Raw genomic sequence first — 6,000 nt, 5'->3', positions numbered from 1 at the left:
AGCAGTGCCCCGGAGCCAGCGACCAATCACCTCAGAACATTTTCACCTCCACGGGCCTTCACTAGCATTAACCATTAAAACTCAGGCAACGACCCGTGCCAGGCTAATTCACGCTGTCTCTTTCACAGCCTGTGCAGAGCCCGCCGGGGCTGACCCCACAAGTGTAAGCAATTACATTCCGTGTTTGTTTTTTCACTTTCCTTTAGCCAACAAACCTCCTCCACCTCCTCCCCCCAAGGTGGAGGCTGTTTTGAGCGGAGGGAAGGGCTGAAAACCAGACACCTACTCTCCAAGCCAAACAAGGAGCTGGGAGAATAAAATTATTTGTAATAACAATTACGGTTTTCAAAGGAGGCAAAAAGGTACCTGGGACTTCGACCTTTCCTTCACATCGTATCCTTTCTGAACTGACACTCACACGTGTAAGATATGTCCTTAAATCGTAAGATTTGTGTCCCTAAATAAAGTAATTATTTTAAAAATAACTGAAACCAAACCGGCTGTGCAGCCCCGAGAGAAAGCGGGCCGAGCGCTCGCCGCCTCCAGCCGCCGGCGCCCCGGCCCCCTCAGGGCCCCTCACAGCGCCGCCGGGCACAAGCGCAGCTCGGAGGTGCCTGAGTTGGCGGGTCCCGCCCGACCCTCTCAGGCTCTCATTAGACTGCCCTTGGAGGCAGAAAGCTCCGACGGTGAGAAGTATCCGTGCCTCCCCCGGATATCACGGAGCGGGACGAGAAGGGCAGTGATAACATACGGAGATGGATAAAGGGGAGGGTGCGTTCCCCCCACATAGACCCACCAGAAGCTGACAGGCGTCAGTTCCTGAACCGCCGGGGCACTCCCTCTCCCACTCCGTACAAAGTCCCGTAAGGGGCGGCGGGTCGCCCCGAAGGCACAATGCAACCTTTCTGGTCAGCCCCGCCACCGCCGCAAAGCCTGGTCGCCCCTAGGTGCCCTGTAGAAGCCGAACCCCTCCAGTTCTGACAGGCAGCCACTTCCCCGCCCAGCCCCAAGTAAAGCCCTGAGGCTCTTTACCTTGCACCTTCCTGCTCTTCCTCGGCTCCCGGCATGCGGCTTACGGAGCTGCCTCCCCAGCGAGGATTCTGGGACAGCTGTCGGAGGGGGCGAGAAAAGGAGCCAGGGACTGGGCAGTGAGGGAGCCGTTCGCGGCAGGCGGTGAGAGCACACAGGACGCAGGGGGTTCCAGGGCCACCCCAGCGGCTGTCAGGGGAGGCGGAAGGAGGAGCCGTGTGTGTGCCGGCCCCCACCGCCCTCCGGAGCCCGCCCCCCGGAGCCCGCGAGGCCCGCCCCATGGCACCGAGCTGCCTGCCCCTACACTCCGCACCCGGTCCGCCCTTACCCCTGGGTCGCTCTCAACTGCCCCTCCGTTGTGCACCCTTCCCTTCCGCTTCCTTCGGAAGTACCCACCGCGGCGAGGTGTCGCCTCTGCGGTTGCTGGACTGGCCCCTGTCCAAGGCTCCCGCCATAACCTCCCCGGCCTTCAGCTGCTGGGGAGGCCAGGATCCGCGAAACGCCAGAGGTGAGGTACCGGCAAGCCGCCCCCTTTCCAGGGACTATGCCACGGGCTTTGCACGTCTTGTGCCGCCCTGGAAGATGGGCTTCGGGGCGGCAGATGGGTGTTCGAAACAGCTGAGGAGGAAGAACAAAACGACAGTGGCCATCCAAGATCTCAAACGAGATGAACAAGTGACCAGAAGTAGGACCCATTAGGTCAACAACTTGGCGAAAGCAGTGGCAACTAATTTGCAGACGGTAACGGGTATGTCTGTCTCGAGGGGGAAAGAAAGTAGGAAATCCCACTACTCAGAGAAGAAAAAGAAGGCTCTGAAGATAAAAGCAAGTAGACGACAGCTCTTTAGATAAGGGACTGCCTTCCTGGTGTGTTTGTATTTTGCTTGATAAACTTATTTTCTGTGACAAGTCTATACGCACTAGTTCAGTATGATAATGAATGCTAATAATTATATCTAATGCAAATTAAAACGAAATGTAGGTGGTAAGTATTTTTCAGTTGCAGTACTGACGACAAAAAACAGCCAAATGGAAAAACTGAAATAAAAGATGAAAAGACCTCACCGTATTCTATAGGCCAAAAATGCACCCCCCAGAGACACCAAAAATATTTAAAAATAGAGTAATTGTGTTTCTCAACTACCTTGAGGCTTTCCACTTCAAACCTAACATTTTGAAGTGAGATTTAATCTTCACTGATGCTAGAAATGGGGCATAGACATACAGACATCAGACGTTGTTTCTTTTTAAGTAAAACATCCTCAATTCCATTAAAGGTCTTCACTTTGGGATACTAAAGTAATCTCTGAATTCCACTTTATCAAGTATGAAAACACTCTATAATCAAAGGTAAAAATTGAAGCCACATTTAAAGAAAGTGCTTCTAAGGTGAAATACTATTTTTAAATTAGATGGTCTGAGAAATAGCCATGAAGATACCATAGTAGTTTTACAACTACTTCCTTTCTTTTCTGCTCCTAAAGCAGCAATTCACCTAAATTAGACAGGTATATGGGGACCTGCACTTTCCAAGCCCCATGGCAAAATTAGCTACACAGGGATATGGTTTTGAATCAACTCTGTGTTATAGGCAAACGCTGGGCTCCCAGCAGTATTGATATCATTAGCATAATGGAGAAATCTTTGAGAAAGCTCAGGTCTCATAATTTCTGATGGATTCCTGAAATGATGAGCCTTTATCCATGGCCTCTGCCAAGAGAACTAGAGAACAAACATCCCACCCCCTACTTCGGTAGTGCAAGTGAACTGGTGTCTGTTGCAAAAGCAGAACTGCAATAGACAGAAAGTGCCTGTCCATTTTTTGTCCAAGACTTACCATGCCTGTAAAGGAAAATGTGACAGGTCTAGACTTTTGTTTTAAAGCCTAATTTGGCATTCATTATCAGGAAATGGTAAGAGATGCTCTGTACAGAGACCTTTAACTTTTAGTCCATTTTATGTCTCCTCAAAATTTCCACATACACAGGGAACGAACAATTTGTTGATGTAAACTCTATAATTGTGTAACATACTAGAATCTGCTCAACCACATCAACTACAAATGTTGCCCAGGGAGATTTAACATATTTCAGTAATTACTAATTTATGAAACTGCATAATGCAACTTGCAATTGTTTGTTCAGCATTTTTAAATCGTTAACGAGCATAACATTTTCATTAGTATGCAAAATATAGAAAGCTAGTATTAGATATATTACTTAGACCCAAACATTAGCTTAAAAGTGATATTTGAAAGTTATGCTTAAAAAAAATAGTAATGTTTTTATCAAGCCAATTTAAGAATAAAAGCAAAAATATTCAAATAAAGTGCCTGTGTTTCTCAGGTCTGATAGCAGTCTAAGCAAAGAGGGTGAAGTTTAGAAATAAGACTGCTGACCTGCTTTCCTGATTCACTGTAACTATTATTCTCACTCCACCCTCAGTAGCTGAGCACTGTCCAACTATTCTGCAAAGAGATGGCGATTTCCTTCCGAACACCTAAATCACACCTTGGCACACCTGCAAAAGCTACAATAAAAACAGTAGACAGTTTCCTTTCTGTTGATGACTAATGAATTTTATGGGTACATCCCCTAGATGTTGCTAAAGACAAGTAGGTCTAATTCTAATCTCACTTTTAATTATTTTGAAATAAGTATGATGTAACTGACAGCAATGAAATCACTCCTGATTTTCATCAAATTATAAAGGAGTCATTCTTGCAAACCAGGTTCACATCAAGCAATGGCAAGGAGTGCTATGGGGCTGAAACAGCATCCTGTGGGATATTGTAGAGGAACGAAAACACATTGTTTAGCATCTACCTCAATCCTGCCTCTTTATCCTGCAGTTCTTGCTGTGCCACCCTGTTACCCACCGTGCTCTGTCAGTAGATTACTTCTTGTGGTAGTGCCACAGAACTTGTTTGGTGCCTACACCAGTGCCCTGGTGATTGTGCTACCACACAGGCTATTGCAAAATGGGAAAGATGCAATAATAATATCTCCACCAAATACTCTGTTTACGAACTGTTGAAAGCACCATTGTGGCTCAAGACTAAGACATGAATTCTGTGTTCTGTCTTCAGCTGACACCAGCCTCAGTTCTGTTCCAAAGTGAATCTATTTCCTATTCATTTCTCATATAAAATTAGGATAGCACTTACTTCTGGCCTTTATAACCCCAAATGCGCACTTGTGAGGAAAAAAATGACAAGGGTGTAGCCACAATTCATAAAAGGCTTAAAAAATGTTACTGAAATGTTCACAATATAGAAGTAAGTTCACGTATTGTGATTATTGTTAATGCAACCTGCACTGTCCAAGTTACTTTCACAAAGGTTACTTTCACCAGGCAGTCACTAGTTTCAGTGAAAACACATCAGGCACTCACTTCCTTGATGTAAAAATCCCTCTGAAAATGTTCTTAAAATATAGTTTAGTTTGGCAACCATGTACAGAGGTAAATAAAACAAGTCCATTCCCTTAAGTGTTTACTTCTCCCTTTCCCAGTGCTAAAAAAACAGGTTTTGACAGGGTTTATCCCTTGAAAAATTTCTCAGACAGGAAGAGATGACTTCTTAGTTTTGATCTGTTATTTTTCTTGTACTGTCAAAGGTAGTAACTCTTTGGCAGCAGTTGTTTCCAATAATCAATATTCTAATAAAAAAGCAGAATGTAGCCTGCAAAGGTTCCTTTACTCTGATATGAGAAAAACACTGCATCAGTCTCCAAAGGCCCTTTGTATAATTTCAGGTTCCACATCTATTAGTAAGAAATGTTATATTCCCAAGGAAATTATATTGGGATTATCAACAGCCACAACTTTGGGTAAAATCTCATCATGGTTGGCTATTACAGAAATTCAGAGCAAGTGTTGTGATTGATTTACAATCAAAAGGTTAATACAGAATTGGCACAGGGAGCACGCAGGGATCACAGCATTTTCAGTTACATGGAACCACAGCTGCATACTTGCCCTCTGCAGAAAAAAATGCCCACTCTATAGACTACTATGAAATAAATTTACCTGACTTACATAAGCAACAAGACTGCCTCTCTCCAAGTAGATCCTTTTGCACACCAGGAGCAAGCAAATAGTTAGAATTCCAGCTAAATCAGCAGGCCAACAGGATGGCATTCCATACACTCATTCATGCCAGTTCAACCTTCCATCTGTTGTTGAGGTCTGTGAACCTACCAGCAGAGTCTGGAAAAAAGGTCATTTAATTTCAGTAGTAAATCAGTCTTGCATGTTACAGCTCCCTATCCACTAAAAATGAACTGTTTTTATTAATTGCAGAAAAATTTCCAGGTGTTAATTTCTGCTGTTTACTATTATAACAGATGTCTATTAATAGTTCTGTAACAATTATTGTAACTCCCTCTCCCCCATCCCCAAACTCCCAGCTTTCCCAAAGTATAAAACACCATCAGAATAAAACACCAACATCACTAAGAACTGAGCTTTTGACATTGAGGTAGGTAGGAGCAAGCACTTCCATTTCTGGTCATCAAGGTGATACACCTGGAGGACATGAAGGAAGGAACATTTTCTATTCCTCTGCTTTTTGTGACCAAAAAGACAACATGACCGATCTCTACTTTTTTCATGGACTGCAAAACATATGAAATCACTGTCAACAGTGCAGCTCCCTATAAAAATGAGTATCAGGCAAATCAGACTTTATTAAATCAGGTCTAAGATAATCAAGAATGAATCTGTATCCTGTTATAAAAGATATAAATTGGCTCTTCCGGGTTTTACAAGTCTGGAAAAACAGCAACAGATGATAGCAAGTAAAATAAAATAATTTATAGCAGATAAATGGGAAAATTCCTTCAGATGGTCTATAGCACAGCCTTCAACTTCTGACCTTTTAGAAACAATTCATGTCTGACCAGTTATAATTTGAATGCATGTATTGTGTGCAGAGCACCTGTCTCACTTTTTCACTTACAAAGTGTTTGT

The sequence above is a fragment of the Indicator indicator genome, chromosome 15 (assembly GCF_027791375.1).
Source record: "Indicator indicator isolate 239-I01 chromosome 15, UM_Iind_1.1, whole genome shotgun sequence".
Classification (NCBI taxonomy): domain Eukaryota; kingdom Metazoa; phylum Chordata; class Aves; order Piciformes; family Indicatoridae; genus Indicator; species Indicator indicator.
Note: the sequence above shows the minus strand (reverse complement) of the source record.